Here is a 23,371-nt window from a genome sequence, read left to right on the forward strand (position 1 = left end):
GTCTGATAAAATACACCAATTCTTGCAAAAATTATGTTTTATTAAGCATCACTTCAACTTGCAGAAAGTGAAAATCCTTTGCTATTATACAGCTATCTAAAAGTTAATTTTCTTTTCCTACCTTGGGTTTTATGTATTTCAATGTTTCAATTTTGAAAAACAACCATAGGTAAATTACACAACTGGCTTTAGAAATGAATAATCATGCATTTTCTACATCAGAGAAATGGGGCCTTAAACATATCTTTGAAGCAAATAGAAGATATTCACTTCGCTACTGATTAATGCTAGATGCCTTTTCAGTACACAAGGGAAGGATTAACAATATGTAGGAACATGTAAATGGGGAAAATCAGTCGCTGGTGCCAAAGGCACCATAATGATTGCCTTCCTATGGAACAATAATCCCAGTGTTCATCAAATAGAGAACGGGGTTCCTCTTTGGAATATGAAAATCAAGTTTTGTAGCAGTTAAGGGCTATTTTGTGAGAAAACTTCGAGTTGATGGAATGCATGCTCCTGTCATTTGTATCAGAACATTTGTGCTTCAATATAAAGATACTGAACATAGAAACCTACCAAGTGAAACTTCCAAATTCTGAACAGGAAATAGTAGAGTCAGACAATGTTGAGCACTTTTTAGTTGCTTCTGATGTGGACAGTATGTGTATTTTCTCTCAAATGTCTTTAACTTTTTGATTAGCTATGTTAGTTTATATGTGGAAATTGTTTTCCAAGTGAATGAAAAGGCTCAAAACCAGTGACTTAATTATACTATATTATCTAATTAAGGTGAAGTACTTTGCAGTTCACACATTTGAAATTTATGTACAACAAGAATTAGACTAACGTTCCTCCCTAGTTCCAAGTAGTTCAACAATGAATTTTATTATTTCTTCATGCAGCAAATTAATGCACTACTGGAAAGGTTTAGTCATGTTAGGGTGCATGTCAGTCAGATGACTGTTTAAGATATGACATGTGAATCTCTTGCTCTGTCAATTACATAAATTGTTTTTAAATTATGCTGTAGATCTGCAAACTATCTTGCAAAAAAACAGTAAAAACACTTACTAAGCACCAGAGGCCACAAACTATGGATTATGCAACTTAGCCTTTAGTAAAAGCAGACACACAAAGGTAGTACATCCAATGCTGTTTTCTGTCTCATATAGAAAACCATATGAATTTAATCTATTTTGGATATTCCTGTGAAATTTGAGGAACCTGTGTTACATATACACCTATAAATCTATCTTTGAAATGGGAGTCTCAATATTTCATTGCAAGGACATGTGAAATCCTAGAATCTTGGTCTATCTAGCGTCTGAACTTAGGCTAATTCTAGAAATTTTTAGAAGTATTCCATCTAGGCTACCACTGGATGCACAGTCTTGGCACAACTGAAAATGACAAATGCAACATGTAAGAGTGTTTCAAGAACCATCTTTGTTTAGTTAGCGCTCCTGTAGGTCCTATATTTCTAAGCACCACAATTTTAAACTTTTAACTAATAATATAGAAATGCAATTTTTCTTAACACAGAGTGGCCCTTTCATTATTTTGCTAAGTGGTTAAAGCAAAGTGATGGAAGGATTCCTCAGGGTAGTGAACTTTCTGTTTCTTAGTGAAAGATTGACTGGATACAGGCTGCTGACAATGAAGTATAAGAGACTGGCTTCATTCAAAAACAGCAGCTGTAGCCAATAAAGTAGTTTAAAATAGAATAAAACTACTATGTCTACCTTTTCATTGCCTTTGATTTGTCTCAATAAAATTCGCATTTAAACATAGTAGGATTATCTTGCTTTGCTATGCTTCATATAAAAAACACTGTTCCCATACAAAGAAAGTTTAATTTCTTTTCCAACATTTATTTTCATTATACTTTACTACTACTATGTATGTTGGCACTTTGTATAAACATTCATTAGCTATGGTACAAAAAAGTATGTGTGTGGTCAATCTAAATAAAAGGTAAATATTTGTTTCAATAATGCTAGTTGCATTTTCATTAAATATTTGTCTTTCATATACAGCAACCAGATGTAACCTAGGGTTAGTCTCTTTCCAGTATGCAGAATTTAATTAGACTGTTGCCTTAAAATCTTATTGTCTGTAAAAAGCAATGTACCTTCCAAATTTAAAATATTTAGATTCCATTATCTAGTTTGTTGATTTATATGTGACATAATTCTGCTATTAGAGCCATGTCAAAGTAACCATATGGAGGAGTCATCATATTATTTATGTTAAAGAAAATCAGTCTTTAAAGTGAAGCTATTTAGCCTTCTCTAATAAAGCAAATATTCACTTCTTAGATATAAAAATTGTATGAAAGGAGTAGTAAGTGTTCATAATAGTATAATACTCATCTATTAGAACATAGCCAATGAATGTATAATAATGACAAAGCAGACCAGTACTGACAGGTTTTACAAGATCAAACTGTGTAACTGTAGAATAACTGACGGAAGAAAAAATATTCAGTTCACTTGGTTATGTATTAGCATTATTTAAATTGTATTATTTAATCTTCATTTTAATTTTAAAAATTGTATCAGGGAAGTCACTTTTCTATAAGTTACCTAAACATATTTTACCGTATTATGAATGTTAAACTGATTCTAAATCCACTAGGATAAAATAAAGACATGTAAATTACATACAGCAAATATAAATTTTGGAGTAACTTATGAATTTAGGTTGTATTTTCAGGTATTAATTGATGCTTTCACTGCAGGAGAAGGGGAGAGATGAAAGGGTATGAAAAGAATGAGTTATTTAGTTTGGTTCTACATGACTGAAATTCACTAAAGGTAATTGACAACTTCTTTGTCATGCCCAGCCTGGATCTCAAATCAGTTAGTGTAAATCGTCCCATGTGGTGAAGTTTATCTATTTATAACACACTTAAATCTGGGAAATCCACAGCTACACAGCATTAACAGCAGGTCAACAGAGAAGTACATCTGAAATTCAAAATAAACAGAAAAAGACCAGTCAATCTTAGGCTTGTTAAGTACATTTTTATTGATTGTATTTTCTTCCTTCAGCATGAATCAAAAGGACAAAAACTGGTCCTGTGGCTTTTACTCTTTCATTATCCCAGACAAGAAAGAAAGGATAGTATAGAAAACAGGAACATAAAATAGCTGTTTCTGCAAAAATGATCACTTTCCTCATAGCTTCATAATTTACTCCAGGTCCATAAGGGCCTCAGTTCCTGTGGTCACAATGATGGATGACTCCACTTCAGCTACAACAGGCAAAGATGCTGCAAAGTATCACTCTGCAGGATACACAATAGAACCAACGAACCAGCAGGACTGAATGACAAGCAGGGGTGCCAAGAAGAATTCTCTTCAGTGGAAGAGTAGATAGTCATTCTCTGGAATTATTGAAAATGCAGCTTGTAAATATTGCTCCTATTGTGGACACATGCATTTGCAACTTGACAGAAATGGGCAATGCTGGCACAGAAGAACGCAAAAATATTTTCCACTTCAGTGCCCGTATTTCTCACATGGCCATATTTTGCATTAAACACAGCTCTAGCTCGATGCCCAGTGGATTGTTGAGAATGTAAGTATACATATTTATATAGCTGGGACTACAGGTGCACACTACCATGCCTGGCTAATTTTTGTATTTTCAGTAGAGACAGGGTTTCTTTTTTTTTTTTTTTTTTTTGAGGCGGAGTCTCGCTCTGTCGCCCGGGCTGGAGTGCAGTGGCGCGATCTCGGCTCACTGCAAGCTCCACCTCCCGGGTTCCCGCCATTCTCCTGCCTCAGCCTCCCGAGTAGCTGGGACTACAGGCGCCGCCACCACGCCCGGCTAATTTTTTTGTATTTTTAATGGAGACGGGGTTTCACTGTGTTAGCCAGGATGGTCTTGATCTCCTGACCTCGTGATCCGCCCGTCTCGGCCTCCCAAAGTGCTGGGATTACAGGCTTGAGCCACCGCGCCCGGCGGAGACAGGGTTTCATCATGTTGGCCAGGCTGGTCTTGATCTCCTGACCTCAGGTGATCTGCCAGCTTTGGCCTCCCAAAGTGCTGGGATTACAGGCATGAGCAACTTCACCCAGCCTATAGTATGACATTTCTAAATAGCTACTCTGAGAATATGAACCATTCTCCGGAACAAAATTGATTTTATTTCCATGAATATACATTTTATTTATCTTTGAAGAAAGTCCTATAATGTACACAAGGGATATATTTAGCCCATAATGAATATTCATGAGAATGCAGGTTATTAATAAACTTACAGTTGTTTGCTTTATACTTCTGAATTATTTTTATATATACTTTTCAAAATATAAGCACTTTTTAAAGGCATTTTTCTACTTTGAATTAGGAAAAATGTTTTAAGATAAAATTATTTTTATCAATTTAGTATCAATTAAAAATAAATATATCAAATAGGATACATATACATCACCTTCCCAAGCCCCTGATACACAGCAGGCATTTAAAAAGTGGAAAAAAAAGTTGTTGTAAAATAAAAATATACATGGATATTACATTATTGTATCATTAATTTTATCCGTTCAGGAAGGGCCAAAATATTATATGAACATCTTCACAGAGACTCACAAATGCTTTTCACTCCAGCTGCAAAGAGTCAAAGTTTTAAAGGAAACTTGTTTTATGTGGTATTTTAATTTAGTTTAACATATTTGATATTTTTTAATTAATTACACATTTTAAGAATTCAAATTACCTAGGGGCTGTGACATATACAAAACTGTGGGAAAATAACATTTATGTTTTTCTTTCCTTGAGAGCATAGGTCTTCCTTCCTCCCACATTTTATTATACATCACATATACACATATGTAAATATATATATCAATGTATAGCATCTAATTGAGTATTGAACATGAGATGGTACTGAGATTTAGCAGGGTCAGAACAACATTAGAAGCAAAATCAGAAATGATCAGGATAACACTTAAGTCATATCTGTTTAACTTTATTCCCATATTCTTGCCATTCAAAATGTTGGACAGGTGAATGGTTGAGTAAACTGTGGTATATCCATATGATGAAATACTACCCAGAAATAAAGAATATACTTTTGACACATGCAATCACTTGCATAGATCGGAAGGGCATTGTGCTTAGTGAAAAAAGCCAATATCAAAAGGACACATAGTATATTACTTCATGTATATAACTTTAATAAAATATACATATAGAAAACAGATTAGTTATTTCCAGAGGTTAGTGATTGTAGAGAAATGTGAGATGAATATGACTATAAAATGTGAGGAAGACACTTTTAGTGATGGAAGAGTTCTGTAACTCAATTGTAATAATGGTCACATTAATGAACACATGATAAAATTGACATAGACCTATGTATTCACATTGTACCAATGTCAATGCCTGGTCTTGATGTTGTACTACATTATACAAGATGTAACTCTTGGAAGAAACTGTGTAGAATGGTACATGAGACCTTTGTATTTGAAACTTCCTATGGATCTGTGATCTTTTCAAAATAAAAAGCTAAAAAATGCTAAATGTTCGATAAATAAAGTAGTAACTACCTTTCATCCAATTCTTACCGTATAAAATTGCTTCACATACATTAACTCATACAATTCAATCTATAGCAGGATCATATTGATGCCATTATTATTCCTAATTTACAGCCTAGTAGCTTGTTCAAGGTCACATAGTTAATAGGAGGAAGGGTTATGATTTTAATCCAATAACCAGCTCCAGAGGATGTGCTCCCAATCGACACATCACAGCGTTTCTCAAAAATAATTCCGGACTGAAGGAAAGAAGGGAGAGAAGGAAGGGAGGGAGGGAGGGAGATACAATAGCCTGTATATTTACTCAAAGTGAAGGCATCATAAAACCCTTTTAACAAACACAGCCTGAGTTTTCAAATTCCCTCTCCATTCAACTTCCTTGACTATAGAGTCCTAATCAGGGTTAAGGGAAGGAGAAATCAAACTAAAGATCATAATGCTGCATGTATGTGGCATTGCATTGCTGGAGTTCTCTGAGTAAACCTTTCTAGAGATGGACATTTTGCACTCTATTGGAAAAGTTATCTTAGTTATAATGTTTCTGAAGATGCATTTGCCATAATGAAAGTAAGCGGTCACATACAATTTGATAGACACCAGCACAACTGACAGGAAAAACTTGGTGAAGTTGAAGGAACTGCCTTTGTTGTATCTAATATTCTGTCACCCCAGATCTATCTTCTTAAATCTCCACATTACTTAGCCTAACCCCATTTTTTTCTATTTTCTAGAAGAACCCACCACATTGATCAGGTGGATTTATTCACATTTTTTCCAAAAATGCTAGGTACATTCCTTCCTAAATCCATCAGTGAGTTACAGTCCGTGTTCCCCATGGATGAACTATGTTCACCAGTTATGACTCTTAGGGGGAACTTCACAAAAGATCGTCAGTGGCATCTATTGGTACCTGTTGGACATTACCTAAAAATTTAGCAACCAACAGATGCTATTCTTATACCTGTTGGTCATCCCCAGGTAGTTACATGTAAAATAATTACACAGAGTTTGAAAATTTCAAGATGTTTGCCCACCTGTATAGTGCCCTTCACTCTCCTCTCCAGCTTTCCAAATATTATCCATAATTCAAAGACCAGTTCAGTCCTACAGGCATATTCCCAGAATAACTTCCCTGAAAATATTGCTTAAATTAATGAAGAACATCTATGGGCAATGCATCTTCAGTAAGATCTAGTGGAAAAAAAGAAACGAAAAAATTTCAATACAATGTGATGAAGATTTTAAATTGTTTCTCTCTTGCGAATTTCCATTGCTTGTTTGAACATTCAGGAGAATAGTACTCCTTTCCCATTAAATGTATAAATAAATGTAAGAATGAAGGTTGGCCCTCCCTCCAAATTCATTAAACATTAAATTTTTTAAAGTAAAAGATATGAGGGCTGTAAAAAAATTAAAATTTGTAATTACTTCCAATATAGAAAATAATTGAAATAGATAAAAACACAACCAAATAGAAATGGATATTGCTTAAAATCACTTTTTTTTTTTTTTTTTTTTTTTTTTTTTTTTGAGACAGAGTCTCACTCTGTGGCCCAGGCTGGAGTGCAGTGGCGCAATCTCCACTCACTGCAAGCTCCGCCTCCCGGGTTCACGACATTCTCCTGCCTCAGCCTCCCGAGTAGCTGGGACCACAGGCGCCCGCCACCTCGCCCGGCTAGTTTTTTGTATTTTTAGTAGAGACGGGGTTTCACCGTGTTCGCCAGGATGTTCTCGATCTCCTGACCCTGTGATCCGCCCGTCTCGGCCTCCCCAAGTGCTGGGATTACAGGCGTGAGCCACCGCGCCCAGCCTAAAAATCACCTTCTTAATTAAATTAGTATCAAAAGTGAAATTACTGTTCTATCCATATTGGTGACATTACTTCTTAAATTATTCAAATGAAAATATATTCTACGGCCGGGCGCGGTGGCTCACGCCTGTAATCCCAGCACTTTGGGAGGCCGAGGCGGGCGGATCACAGGGTCAGGAGATCGAGAACATCCTGGCGAACACGGTGAAACCCCGTCTCTACTAAAACTGCAAAAAAATTAGCCGGGGGTGATGGCGGCGCCTGTAGCCCCAGCTACTCGGGAGGCTGAGGCAGGAGAATGGTGTGAACCCGGGAAAGTGGAGGTTGCAGTGAGCCGATATCGCGCCACTGCACTCCAGCCTGGGTGACAGAGCCAGACTTTGTCTCAAAAAAAATAAAAATAAAAATAAAAAGAACATATATTCTACCTGTGAGTTCAGGAAAAATTGACCATAAAGGAATGGTATCATACACAAACAAATATAGCTCACAGTTTTCGCCTAGCAATGAAGTGTTTACAGAACAAGTTACAGATTATTCTGCAATACGAAACAAATCTAAAGTGTTTTTAATCTTAAAATTCAAATTAGAAGTGAAATGATGTTCTTATTTCAGCAATGAATACAGAAGTGAAATGACTTGATTTTTCTGACGACTGTATTTTTCAGTGTTCATCTGGGTTTAATACTTTAAAGATTCCCTTTTATTCCTTAACTAATATTCTGTTTGTGAATGTAAACACCTTTTTCAGTTCCACTTATTCTGCAGAAGGACCCTTCCACATCAAGGATTAACACAATATGCATCATGGGTTCAAAAAGTTCAATTTGCAGCTCTCCTTAGCAAATCATGAGAACCATCTGGACTGACTGATGTGGAGATTGAAAGTAACTGATCCTGCAATTGAGAAGCTTTTTGAAACATGAAATTAAACAAGACGATATTAAGCATTCTGAAGTTCATCAGAGTGGCACATCAAATGTGTTACTAGCTGTTCATTTTCCTTCGTATTTTTATGAAGACCCTTGACTAGCAGAATGGAACAGAAACAGAAGGTAAAATAGTGAGCTATTGATGCAGTGATCAAAGACACACAGCTGGTTTACTTTGTTATAATAAGCATTTTATGTGGTACATGAAGACTTTGATCCCTTGATAAATGTCATTTGTAGGTGAGCAATTATTAATAGGATTGTAAGACTTAATATGCAAGGATAACCATTAATACAAGTAGACTCTTGTAAAGTGAATTAGCAATCATTTTACTTATGAATAAACACATACTATTTCAGGTCATTTTCTTATTGTTTCTTGAAAAAAGTCTTTTACAAGTCCAGTTAAATGTTATCTAATTTTCGCATCATATTTCATGGTTAACAAGGCTTATTTTCTTTCTTTACTGATTTTAAAAGCTAAATTTCACTGGGGATATATCTTTTGTTTAAGGCTGGGTAACTGATAACCTAAGCCAAGACCCAAAGTTTGTTATTTTCTTTATTTCCAGCACACAATATTTTCCATCATGGTATATAACATCTTGCTAAAGAAGCAATGTTTTTTTAGCAAGACAATTGAAAAGCATGAACATTGGTTTACTAGAAAGATTTTTATTGTTCCATATTATTTACAACTATTTGCTTATTTCCATGTATAAAATGGTATTGATTCAATAGACTTCTTCCACATTTGCATGATATTCAGCTATACCACTAACTCAGGCACTATCCATATGACTCCAGAATTAAAGCAATATCTGACAAGAGGGTCCAGTGTGACCTCCCAACTGAATTAGAAGATAGGCATTTTGTGATTTGAGGAAGACATCCTGTGAATTTACAAATGTCCAGGAAGTGATACAAAAGAAAAACAAAAGACTTCAGTCTAGTTAAAAGTAGTGCCACTATTTGTTGAAATGCAGAAAGCTGTAATAAGTATCATTCCGAAATCTGGGGATAAGGTACAGAAAATGGCATCTCCCAATATAATCTTGGACATATTTGTCATTAAGGAACACAATGAAATATGACAAATTGTACAGCAACTTTTAAAAATTGCTAATAACACCTTCCTTTCTTGTTCAGATGATGCTCTGAGACATTGCCATTTATTTTGACTGCCTCTTTTTAAACAAACTTCCACTTAGGAACTTTAAAACCATCTATAAACCAATAGTCACAAAATAAGTGGGGAACTCAGTGTCTGAGCATTGTTGTTCTGCCAGACACAGTACTGTGCACTTACATAAATGCTATGATTTGAGCATGACAATAATGAAATAGGAATTGTACTTTTATTCCATTTTTACAGGTGAAAGAAATTGAGGTCTATAAAATAAATAATATGTTCAAATTCATAAGGGTTTTGATTTTAGAACTTTTAGATTTTTTGTTTAATACCTATTATTTTTAAATAATTCGACTCAACTCAGAAGTTAAAAAATACTAAAAGGAATGACCGTGTTATTTTCAGCCAGCTTTTCCCAATGATTACATCTAACTTAACCTAGTACATTGCCAAAGTCAGGAAATTGACATTGTTTCTATACTATTAACTCAGGTTCAGACCCTATTCATATTTTGAAGGATTTTACATGTACTCTTGTGTAGGTGTGTGTGAGTGCATGTGTGATGTGTGTATAGATCTATGAAGTGTGGATTTATGTAACCATTACCGTAATCTGGATGCAGAACAGCTCTATCACCACAAAGAAAGTGTAACATGTTTTCAGGTTATTCCGCACTAATCACATCTTCCAACCAACCCTAACCCTTGGCAGCCACTGATCTGTTCTCCATCACTAGGATTATGCTATGTAATTCAGGTATTTTTGAAGCCAAAACTCATGAGGTTGCAAAATAAATAATAATGTTTTATAAAATGTTATTTTCAGTCTTTATAAATGGCACACTGTAGCACATATTCCAATGTGCTATACATGTGTAGGTGGCAAAGTTTGAACATGGATCTAAGTGCCTGAATGTAAAAAATATTGTACGCTTTTATCACAACATCCCCATTTGTAATCTTTTCCCCCAAAAGCTAGTAGTAGTGATGTTTGCTTTCTCTTATTTAAACTATCAGAATTATAGTCATTACTAATTGAAAGTGTGTTTGAATAATGCCTGATTGCACTTACATAAGGTATCTAAAATAGTTAAACTCCTAGAAACAGAGTAGAATACTGGTTGCCAGGGACTGGAAGGAGGGGAAATGGGGGTTGCTATTCAATGGGTATAAAATTCAGTTATAACAGATGAATAAGTTCTGGAGGTATGCTGTCAACAGAGCACCTATAGTTAACAAGATTGTATTGTGCAGTTAAAAATTTATTAAGAGGATATGTCTCATGTTAAACATACCTACTTAATTAACAGAAAAAAGCATGGAATATTTTATGCATAAAAATTACATATATGCCTGAATTTCACATTTCGTTTCACAAATTGAACTGGTGCTGAAAAGGTATTTTTATATTGAAAAACATCTAGCTGAAGGAGAAGTTACAAATGAGGGATCATTCATAAATAAAATATCATCCTAGGGACTGCTGCTGTTTTTCTATTTTGAATGCCCTCCACAATTAGTCTTACTAATTACTTTGACTCAATGCAAAATAATGATTTCTCAAGAGACAATAGAGAGTAGAGAATAAGTCCATTCTTGAGAAAATTTGTAGTTAGTCAAAGTAATTTTTCATCCTCTTTTCTTATTTAAACCTCAAGTACTCTCTGAGACTCTCTGCTCTTCTTTTCTAGTGTAAATTATGCCAGCTATCCAGAGAGTCAGGGCTTTCTCTAACCGCTCCTCCCTAGAGATGTCAACAGACTTTTACTCAGCTAGACTGTCTAGTTGTCTGTCTTCATATCAAATTCACAAGACCTGTGGACCATTCTCTTAGGCCCTTGCGGGGCAGTGCATAATACATTCCATGCTAATTATCTAATGAAGTTCACTAAGTTAATATTTTATTATACCACATAAAATATTCTTAGATCTAACGGTACAAAAATTTCCAATTATGGGCCGGGCACGGTGGCTAGCACCTGTAATCCCAGCACTTTGGGAGGATGAGGTGGGCAGATCATGAGGTCAGGAGATCTAGGTCATCCTGGCTAACACTGTGAAACCTCATCTCAACTAAACATACAAAAAAAGCTGGGAATGGTGGCAGGCACCTGTGGTCCCAGCTACTTGGGAGGCTGAAGCAGGAGAATGGCACAAACCCGGGAGGTGGAGCTTGCAGTGCACCCAGATCAGGCCACTGCACTCCCACCTGGGTGACAGAGCGAGACTCCGTCTCAAAAAAAAAAAATAAAAAAGAAAATCCAATTAAGTCACTCCTTTGAATTACATCTAAAGGCTAATTTAAAGAGGGTATCACAAAAATAGAAATGATAGTGACAGAAAATGGTCCCAATCTTCACTGCACTGTTGCTGAGACCACCTTGCCATTCATGATTATAGAATGCCTTTCAGGTAACATAAAAAGAGCCAGTGTTAAAATGGAACCTTACTACACCCATGTGTAACAGGCAGGACCTCTATTATTATTCATAGTTTACAGATTAAGCAGTTAGATTCGGCCCAGGTCACTGGCTTATTAAATGACAGGCTAAGACAGAACCAAGTTTTATTCTCAAAGAAGACCATAAAGAAGAGGATTGATCCAAATGAATTATAAACATTTCTTACAGCCCCAGTAACAATAATTGATAAGCTAATGATTTCTTTAATAAAAATCTGATAGGACAAGTAGAATGTAACAGAATCAACATGATCTGTTAATCAGATTTGGGTAGTAGTTGGTAGCTAAATTTTGGATACTCATGGACATAAAGATGACAATATTTATGACTTTAAAGATGACCATTCCACAGTTTCAGAATTTCTACAGAGAAAGAGATGAAGGAGCTTTCTGAAGTGATTGAAACTGTGTGAAGATGAATTATTTGATTGATAAACTGCTATCATTCTAAATTGACTTTGATTTCTGAAAAAAAAGTCCATAAGGATGAAATATGTATTGAATGGAAATCATATTTTGTTTTTCCATTTTTTACCTAATAAAAAAATCAGAAAAACAGATTTAAAAAAAAAAAAGAAAAGATGACAATAATAGACAATGGAGACTACTAGAGGCAGTAGGGAGGGCAGCCAGGGTTGAAAAACTACAGGGTACTAAGCTTCATACCTGCGTAATGAGATCCATCATACCCCCAAACCTCAGCATGGCACAAAATACCCAGGAAACAAACCTGCCTGCACACCCCCTGTATCTAAAATACAATTTGAACTTAAAAAAAAAAAAACTAAAAAATAAATAGAGCATATCATTACTATTTGAGTAGGACATTGTTTTAATTTGGGCTGCCATAACATATTTCCATAGAATAGGTAGTTTAAATGAAAGAAATATACCTTCTCACAAGTCTAGAGGCTAAATGTGTCCAAGATCAAGGTGCTGTCAAGTTGGTGTCTTCTCCAGCCTCTCTCATTGGCTTGTAGAGGGCTATCTTTTCCACGCATCTTCACTTCATCTTCCCTCTGTACCTGTTTGTGTTCAAATTTCCATTTTAGCTTAATTTAGCTTTACCTCTTTAAAGATCATGTCACCAAATACTGTCACTGTATTTTAGGTACTGGGAGTTAGGAACTCAGCATATGAATTTTGAGTGAACACATAAGGCAAGGGTGAAATAGAGCGATTATTTAAAAGGCTATTGCATTATCTAAAGGAAAAATGTTTTCTAATTGGACTAGAACACGGGTTATGAGATTCAGTAATTATAAAAGTTATATAAAGAAAGGAATTATACTGCTTATCAATGTTTTTTCATGAACTCCTCCAAACATTTTAGATTCCCTACCGTTTTCCCCCATGCTAACTATAATCCATGCATTAGGTCACCCAACTGGATATTCAAAAGATAGAATTCAATGTTGGTGTGTCTGGTTCCAAAGATCACATTCTGTCCTTCATAGCGTGCTTCCTGGAGGTTGACTTTTATCCTCCTAGAGTTATTTAATAGCAAGTGAATAAATATATGTTAATTAGGAAGCCTTTGATCATAGAGTGATTATATATGTTTTCCTAAAGATTATAATGTATATTTACTTTGCTTTTATATAGAATACATATCAGTAGTAACTAGACTTGAATTGAGGCTTTTTGTACAACAGTTCTTTATTTAGTCTCTATTGTTTATCGGGTTTTATAATAAATACTGGGAGGAATCAGAAGTGACTGTCTTTGCTTTGAGGGAATTTCCCATGATGTTGAGAAGAAAGGTAATATGCACACACAAATATGGTATTTGCCATGAACCAAATGAGTTAGCTGACAAATCGTGCTAGAGGAGTTCAGATGAAGAAAGCAGACAATCACCCCAGGCTTAGAAAAAGGAAAAAAGGATGAAGCTTCACTTCCAAGAATCTACAAATCCAATTTAAAAAAAGACAAAACCTAATAATACCATGTTACAAAAGTAGACTTCTTTTATTCTAGGTAGGCAAGGGTCTTCTTTTCTGAAGTCCTGTGTGAATCTTAGTCTGACAGTTTTAGGTTTCCAAAGATTGCTATTACATAAAAACGCAGAGAGCATCCTGTGTTTTTCCTTCCTAGCAGTCTTCACATTTTCATTTTGTTTGTTTTTTTAACAGCAGCATCAGTTGGTAATTGGCAAGCATCAGGAAAGCAGGGATGACTTATATCTGTTTTCATTCCATTTTCACTCCTTCAGCACATAGAAAATATAGTGAGAAAGAAGTCAGTAGATTAGGTTCAAAGGCATAAAATGTGGCAAGAATAGCAATCAGGTAAGACATTTGCGTAAAATGAGATGATTGCAGGGTAGTTTTAAAAGTCATTTCCCTGATGAAAATATGGACTGTTGTGCACACTATTTCATAGACTTTGTGTTTGTTAAAGGTCTTAACCAAAAATTATCAAAGATTTCTCATATTAATAAATGTCAATAACATCATATTAATGGCTCTATAAAGACCTTATTCTGTGATTGTATCATAATTCAACAAGTGCCCTATTGTTGAACACTTAGACTCTTTCTGATTATTTCTTTACAAAAAATGCTATATTATACATTTTTGTATGTACTTTTAAGATATGAAATTGGTAGGGCAAGAGATGTGAATAAATGTAAGGTCTTTGATAAATACTGTCAGAATTCTCTCCATAGAGGATATGATAAAGCATCTTTTCATTTGAAGGAACAAGAATAACTGCTATGTGCTTCTGAGACTTCCAGTACTTTTTTGGTTTTGAGTTTTATTGTTGTTTATTTGGTTTTTTGGAGGTTTTCTGTTTTGTTTTATAAGTAGGTTTCAGTATTACTTAGTGATCAGTCATGGTGGATATTTGAAGAATAATTTCTCTCTTTCGGATTATTCCTCTAACACTACAAGCAAGTATCACTGTGTTCTTTCTCTAAAGGAAAATATAAAGCATAGACAAATTAAATGCTGCTCAGATTCTAAAACTTTGAAAACACAACAATGGAGAAAACAAATAGAAAGTTTGTAGCTACTCAATGACAAGCATTGAGTGAATCCCAGTATGCCTATTTTTGCATAGAATGAAAAAAGACACAGCAGGTTCCTTTGAAACATCAAAGTGAGAAAATTGACTACAGCTTTAACAGCCTTCAAAGAAATTTTGGCAGAATGAAAAAGTATGCATAATTGAGAAAAGTACCCTAATCTGTAGAATAAAATAGGTATAAAAAGAGGCTAAACAAAAATGCTGCTGCCTGTTCTTTCCACAACAATTTTCCACCTGTCCCTGACTGCTGTGTTTAGGGAATCCAAGTTTAGAGCTGAAAAAAATAGGAGATTGGAGAGTTTAGGACGAAGGCAGTGTAGGGCTGTGTAAATTGCAGAGAACTTGGAGCCGGAAGACTTGAGCGGCATGCAATTGTGGGTGGGCTATGAAATCGGGGAGCCTGGCTTTAAATCCCAACTCAGACATGTACTAATCCTATGATCCCAGGCAAATACCATATCCCCTCTTTGACTCAGTTTCTACATTTTTAAATAGAGATAAAAATAGTGCTTTATGGCTGGGCGCAGTGGCTCAAGCCTATAATCCCAGCACTTTGGGGGGCCGAGGTGGGCGGATCACGAGGTCAAGAGATCGAGATCATCCTGGCTAACACGGTGACACCCCATCACTCTCCTAAAACTGCAAAAAATTAGCCGGGCATGGCGGGCGCCTGCAGTCCCAGCTACTCGGGAGGCTGAGGCAGGAGAATGGTGTGAACCCGGGAGGCGGAGCTTGCAGTGAGCCGAGATCGCGCCACTACACTCCAGCCTGGGTGACAGAGCGAGACTCCGTCTCAAAAAATACATAAATAAAATAATAAAAACAGTGCCTTACTTTCTCAGTGCCCGACTCATATTATTTATTAAATATTAGCCAGTGTTTTATTATATAACTAGATTGGAACTAGACACGTCACCTTACTTTGTGTCTCAATTTCTTCAACTGTAAAATGAAGTAGTTAGACAATGTGAGCATGTGATATCACAACCAGATGTGAAAGTCTGTGGTCCTGTCAGAACAGCTTAGAGTAGGTTTGGAAATTATTTGAAACCAGCAAAGTGAATATGAAAATAAAGAATTTGAAGCACAGTAGGAGAGAAAAGGAGAGAGGAGAAATAAAAAAAGACACTTTTACAGAAGGATTTTTTATATCTGCATTTTTTTTTTTTTTTTTTTTTTTTTTTTTTTTTTTTTTTGAGACGGAGTCTCGCTCTGCCACCCAGGCTGGAGTGCAGTGGCCGGATCTCAGCTCACTGCAAGCTCCGCCTCCCGGGTTCACGCCATTCTCCTGCCTCAGCCTCCCGAGTAGCTGGGACTACAGGCGCCCGCCACCTCGCCCGGCTAGTTTTTTGTAGTTTTTAGTAGAGACGGGGTTTCACAGTGTCAGCCAGGATGGTCTCGATCTCCTGACCTCGTGATCCGCCCGTCTCGGCCTCCCAAAGTGCTGGGATTACAGGCTTAAGCCACCGCGCCCGGCCTATATCTGCATTTATCCTCTGAAACTATAATTATATCAAATATATGATTGATTGCATAGGCCATAAAGTTACTCTAAAATAGTCATTTGTGCACTGCAAGAAGAGTGGCTTTTTCCAACTTCCTTTTGTAAGCCAAAAAGTGAATGAGTCAGATCTCAAGTGATTTAGAGATTTTGCTTTGCAAGGTGGAGGATACTTGCAAAGGGAAAATAGGAGGTTGGAGAGTTTAGGACATAGGCAGTGTAGGGCTGTGTAAATTGCAGAGAACTTGGAGCCGGAAGACTTGAGCGGCATGTAACTGTGGGTGGGCTATGAAATCGCGGAGCCTGGCTTTAAATCCCAACTCAAACATTTACTAATCCTATGATCCCAGGCAAATACCATATCCCCTCTTTGGCTCAGTTTCTGCATTTTTAAATAAAGATAAAAATAGTGCCTTACAGCCCGGAAAAAGAAGCACAAGTCACAAGTAGGCGGTGTCCCGTGCTTTTTCTAAAGAGGGCTTCGGGAACTTCAATATTTAAAGGAGAAAGAGCAAGCAGGCAGGAAATTAAAACCAGGGAGGAAAAGAAAGAGAGAGAGTAGGCAAGGAAGCTAATTGCTACATTCTTGCGAGGCTCTGATTAGTTCTCACTGAGTCTGTATGTTACATGTGGCAAAAAAAAAAAAAAAAAAAAGGAAAGAGTCAGTTGTGCATTCATCCTGGCTCTCAGTAAATCTGCATTTTACGTAAGTTAAAGTAAGCATGTGAAATTACAGCTATCTGTTTGGGAACAAAAGGATGGCAGTTTTTGAATGACTCAGGTTCCAAGCTTAATTTTTCTTTGTCATAGTGAGTTTGGGGTCCCGAGATTTTATTTTCCTTTCACACTTTCTCCCAATATAAAGCTTCCTCATAGACGCCTTCTTTTTTCAAACATTTACAACCCTCATGGTTTTCTCTCCTTTTAAGTACAGAAAAACATAATACTGTGTAATAATCTTATCTGTCTTAAATACAAGACTGCTTAGGATTCACTTAAAATTTAAAAATGGCTCCACATTCCTGGTTTTCAGCTGGATTGTGATTTCCACCACAAATCAGAGCTTTTTAACATTGAGTTTGAGTTTCACAGACCCAGTAAAGTGGAAATATAGACTTTTTCTTAAGACAGTGTTATGACAGTCCAAAGAATCATGGCCAAACTTAATTACCTGTTGTAAACATCATTGCAGTTTTTTACTGAACTATCAGACACTTTCCAGGGCTTATCACAACGTATACTCTAAGTAAATATTATGGGTCCAGGCACACTGGCCCAGGCCTATAATCCCAATGCTTCGAAAGGCCAAAGCAGGAGGATTGCTTGAGGCCAAGAGTTTGAGACCTGCCTGGCCAACATACCACAACCCCATCTCTAAAAAAAATTTTTTTTTTAAATTAGCGAAGCATGGTGGCAGGTGCCTGTAGATCTAGCTACTTGGGTGGCTGAGATGGGAGGATCACCTGAGCCCAGGAGTAAGGTTACAGTGAACTATGTTCACACCACTGCACTCCAGCCTGGGTGACAGAGTGACACCCTGATTCTAAAAATAAAAAATAAATTAAAAACGCATAAATACGTAAATAAGTATTATGGAATCAGCAAATAAATACATTGAATAAACGATTGAGTAAAATTACTTGGTAATGAGGCCTTTCTTGTCTATCCTTACACAAAATAAATCCCCAGGCCCCCACATCCCCCTTACTATTCATGTTTTCCTCCATACCATTCATAGTCATGTTGTACTACATATGTATTTGGTTATGGTCTTTCTCTTGCTGCTAGAATGTAAACTCCATGATAGAAGAGACGTTGTTGGTGTTTTCCTTTGTATTTTTTTCACTGCTTAATTCCCACTGCTTACAGTAAACACACAATAAATATTTACTATATGGATATTTAAGCAAGTCACTTCCCTTGATTTCTTCAAATTATTTATGTCACTTTGAAAGTAAAATCTCTCTTCTATACATCATTTTTCCTTCAATCTTCACTTTTAATATCTGTCACCGGCAAACTTAACACGTCTGCTCTTTGTCCAGGTCAACAATGAGAATTTTTAAGCACTTTATTCAATAAGTACTGAGTGCTCCTCCATAATGGACACTCTACTATACATTTCTGCCTTACTTGTGGAATGTATTCAATGTAATTACGCCACACACATAGACGTCCAGATCCTTGTGTCAAACTTACTTTCCTTGGCTTTGTGGGAGAACATGTACTTTTATGAAGCTCAGTTTAAGGCAAATGTTTCATGAAAATACAAAACTGATGGATATATGTATGCAGGGGTCCTTCTTATACGTCTTTTATAAACAATGAGGTTGTATTTCTCCTTTAGTATTTAATGTGTTTCATCAGATAATGCCCTACAAGTTTTATCAAAGCTTTCTGTCCATGTTTTGAGGTTGTATGAGAGTGAAAAAAAATGCAGTCTGCTGCTTCACTAATAAAACTAGGACAAAGGCCATTTAAACTTAAATATGTGAAAAACTTGCTTTTATTTCAAGCATTTTAAATGTCTAAATTTGGACTGGAGTAAAGACATTTCATAGAAAAACAGAAATATTTGTACTTGTTTATTTTTCAATCTTGATAACTTTTAATAGTTTACAGCCACAGTGGCAGCTTTTACATGTGTACATGTGTTTAAATATAGTTTCATACCATAAATAGCCATGTGGCAAAATACCCGCCTCTAGGCAAAAAAAAAAAAAAAACAAAAAAACAAAAAAAACCTTTGCCATTACATAAACACCTTTAAGTAATACTGAAAATAGATGTGAGGTAACTTTTTATCTAAAGTGACTGTAGCCAACATTAAGACATATTCACTGTAACAATTCAAGTTTTAAAATCCTTGTTTTATAACTCTAAAATGTGCCTTTTTTAAAAAAAAAATCTTTACATTTATTGCTATTGTACATTTATTTGGCAGGAAACAGGGATGTTTGATGTCTTGCAATGATAAAATTATCCTATTCAATAGAATATTATCTCACATTCTGCATGACTTTTGAACATTCTATAAGACAATTACATAAGAGAAAAACCAATTCGTAGATATCTGAGTGAGTACAACCATTTAATAAATGTGAATAAAAACATTTCCGAACATTTTAATATACACTGCATTTTCTGATAGTAAGATTTTAGGTTAAAATAAGATCACAATTTAAAAAGTTTACCATTTTGAAAAAAATCATATCACTGTTTGCAATGCCATTTTCATACTTGAGATGCTAGTCCAACATATTGCTTATCCATTTGCTTTTGTTTGATTTTATTGTTATTAGATTCATGATAATGCTAAAATACACACACGCACACACACAATTACTTCGGTATTTTTTTTTTATTAAAAGCCCAAAGAAAAGTGGTGACAATGTTCAGTTGAAATTTTGAAATTGGGTTTTATAATTCTGCCCACGTAGCAAAGGTTGAAATGGTCGATGAAGATGTAGTTTTTGAAATAATGCAGCAAGTAGTAAAATCAACAAAACCAAGTGAAAATTATACAAGGAAACACAATAATAAGTTAACAAAGGAATTATATATAATACACTTTTTCTTCGTGTTGACAAGACATGATTAAATCCTTTTTAATATTTTCCCATCTCATAAATAAATAAGCTTGCTTGTTAATACTTTGTCTAACTCTAATTTTTATTCTGTTACCAATGTCAGTAATACTTTATTTTTCATTATTTCTCTTATAAAGTGACTTCTGAACCTCCTAGTTTGTTTAAACTATCACAAGGTCAGAAAACCAAACACAGCATGTTCTCACTCATAGGTGGAAATTAAACAATGAGAACACTTGGACACAGGGCAGGGAACATGATACACCATACACCACGGCCTGTCATGGGGTCGGGGGCCGGGAGGAGGGATAGCCTTGGGAGAAATACTTGATGTAAATGATGAGTTAATAGGTGCAGCAAACCAACAGGGCACATGTAAACATATGTAACAAACCTGCACGTTGTGCACATGTACCCTAGAACTTAAAGTATAATAAAAATAAATACATAAATAAAATTAAATTAAAAGGTAAATGCAAACATATTAATCATAAGTAAATGAAATATCTGATGATCTCATTATGTCTGGTAGTAATGTCATCTCTGAGTACTTAAATATTCATCTATATATTCCTTTGCTAAATTTCCCTTTATTTCTCTTTTATATTAAACTTTTTTTTAGAGAGCGCAACTCCAAATCATCTTTTATTAATGGAGAAAGGTCATATTTAGCAAAAGACACAAGGCAGGGAAGTGTCAGACCTGAGGCCTGAGCCCGTGCTGAGGGAGAAGGAGGCTCGGGGCACGTGGGAGAAGTGCTGGGAAGGGCTGAGTGGTGGGGGCCGCAGAAAGTTCCAGTGGGCAACACTGTGGGCAGGTCATGGGTGGGACTCACGGGGACCTCGCTGCTAACTCTTGTTGCGTTGGCAGAGTGGGGTGGGGGGAAGGGAGGATCGTTAGTGCTGCCACCTGGAGTGAGAGCCGCCCCTTGGTTCCTGAGGGCACCATCAAGGGACACAGGACAGGAAGCCCAGGATGGTTAGTGCAGCTAGGGATGAGGGCCAGGGAGAAGCAGGTGCTCTGGAGTGGCCGGGAAAAGTCCAGACACGGAGGCTTAGGAGCTTCCTGTTAAGTGCGTGGGTTCCGCCCTGTCTCTGCCAGGCACTCTGACTAGGGATGGATGATCTCTCTCTTCAGGTGCTCCGTGGTGCTCTTGCTGCCAGCAAAGGTGGTCCGGATCCCTTTGCCCATCTCCCCTGTGACCGACAGCAGTTCCCTGTGGGTGCTCTGGGAGCCCTGGGCGCCAGGTGGTTTCATGGCCTGCATGCAGCCGATGGAGGCGGTCCAAAGTCGTTAAATAGCGGTCTGAAAGGGACAGCAGCTTCTGGCACCGAGCCCGACGGCGACGGGACGCTTCCTGTAGGGACCGGGGTGCCCAGCCCAGGGGTGCTGGAGCCGGGGGTGCTGCTGGGGGCAGGTGTGATGGGTTTGTAGGACATCCTCAACTTCTGGGCACTGCGGAGCCAGCAGGCCGCTCGTCAGGGTTTGGCTGCCTGGCCGCTCAGCTGAGATCTGATTTGCAAGCTGGCTGCACGCCCCCTACTAAATCTGTGTTGAACTTTTTAACTGCAATTTTTATTAATCTAAATACAGTTCAGATATTCTCGATGAAAATTTCACATTTTAGTTAGTTGAGACATACTAAAATGTAAAATACACAATGGATTTCAAAGGTTTCATATGAAAAAAGAATGCAAACTATCTCTAGTAATTTTTACATTGATTACATGTTGATACAGTATTTTGGATATATTGAGTTAAAATATGCAATTATTTTTTTTAAAAAATCTATGCTACATTTTTGTTTAAAAATTTAAATAAACTATGAAATTACTTCTTGGGATAGAAAAGGGGACATTATTAAATATTTACCTAAATTTTTTTCAAAAACATATCTTTAACAAAAACATTATCAAACAAAACGAAAGTATTTTAATTTTGAATAGGTAAAATAAACTTATTCCTGCTGGAATTCAATCCTGGTATGATTTCTTTTTTACGCATTTGAGGACTCTGTTTATAACCCAGATAAAACATAAAGCTTATGAAACTCCTCTGAGAATGTCGAACACAAATTACCTGTATAGATATCAGGGTGCAGATGATGCTGAGGCTGGGCTGGCTGAAGAAGAGCAGGATGAACACGCTGTACTGGCACCGGGGCTGGCCCCAGGTCACCCGCCCTTCATGTACGTGGCGATGGTCACCTGGCTCACCAGCAAAGTGAACAACAGGTTGGTGGCGGCCAGCCGCATACCAGTGTGTAGAAGGCGGTCTCCTTCTGCTCCTCGCGCGACTTGCACAGCAGCACGATGGCCACCAGGTTGCCCACCACTCCAAAAATGGACGGTCCCAGGCTGTCCAGCAGATTGGGCTCCAGGTGAGGGACACATTGACCTGGGAAGGGGTTAACATGACGGTGGCTGGTGGTGTGCAGCCCTGGAGTGTGAAGCTGAGTCTGGGGTGATGGAAGAGAGACAAAGCCTCCATGAGTGAAATGACCACCTGCAGGATGTCAGAGCCACGCCCAGGAAAGGGGATGCTAACATGACAAGGGAGGACCTCAGTCCCACTCTCTGGATTGCAACCACTTACCAACTGCAGCCACCCAAATCTCCAGGCTCGCTCTGCTCCTGCCAGCGGCACACCATTGCTGATCTTAATATGTATAAACTGAGCCTCACATTCCTCTTCCTCCTCCCCGCCCCCCCCCCCCACGCCTATCTCACTACTCTGACAAGAGCCATCTTCAGGGAAAGGTAACTCCCTAGTATTATTCCTGACAGATTCTGAGTTAATAAAATGCTCACGGAAACCCTGGAAGACAATTTGGAGAGTGTTCTCTTTCCTCCGTGGCTCCGCCGGCAGTGCCCCATCTCCATGCCTTCTACCCAATGGCCCAAATCCCATGTCACGTGTAGCGGCCCCAGTGGTGGCCTCTGCACAACCCCCCATGGTCAGCCCTCAGCTGTCCTGGACCAGCCTCCAGCCTGCCTTCACCTCCTCCTGCTCAGCCTGGAAAGTGCCAGGGCTTTGGCTTCTGAGAGCCAGGTCTCAGTGGCTGCGATTTAGGGATCTGAGGTCAGAGTGGCCAGTTTTCAAAAACGTGGGAAACAAGAAGGCCAGCGGGATGGATCTGGAAAGAACAGTGCTGGGTTACTTGTTCGATTTTTTTCCTTCCTTCAAACATGAATACCAGCTTTGCGGTGCCCCCCCTCCCCCCCCCGCCGTGTAGGCTGTGGGAGGACAGCTTCCAGGTGTGAGCCGCACGCACAGGTGGCAGGAAGCCTGGGTCCCGGCTCTGGCCGCTGTCCGCCCCAGCCGCTAGCAGCGTCAGCAGCTACTGATGTTGGTGGCTGCCGC

The 23,371-nt window shown here is 37.6% G+C and overlaps 1 long non-coding RNA gene and 1 pseudogene across 3 annotated transcripts in view; one reads left to right on the forward strand and one right to left on the reverse strand.

Annotated features, from left to right (window-relative positions):
- Positions 1 to 3,351, forward strand: part of LOC139358593 (uncharacterized) — a 37,238-nt gene extending 33,887 nt beyond the window's left edge. The window contains exon 11 of one of the 3 annotated variants that reach the window (XR_011613775.1): positions 3,207 to 3,351. This is a non-coding gene — a long non-coding RNA (uncharacterized lncRNA). The other 2 variants (XR_011613779.1, XR_011613776.1) reach the window with 2 other exon arrangements.
- A 17,000-nt stretch (positions 3,352 to 20,351) lies between these two features.
- Positions 20,352 to 21,973, reverse strand: LOC139358592 (cyclin-dependent kinase 2-associated protein 2 pseudogene; annotated as a pseudogene).
- Between the last annotated feature and the right edge of the window lie 1,398 nt (positions 21,974 to 23,371).

The sequence above is a fragment of the Macaca nemestrina genome, chromosome 15, assembly GCF_043159975.1.
Source record: "Macaca nemestrina isolate mMacNem1 chromosome 15, mMacNem.hap1, whole genome shotgun sequence".
Classification (NCBI taxonomy): domain Eukaryota; kingdom Metazoa; phylum Chordata; class Mammalia; order Primates; family Cercopithecidae; genus Macaca; species Macaca nemestrina.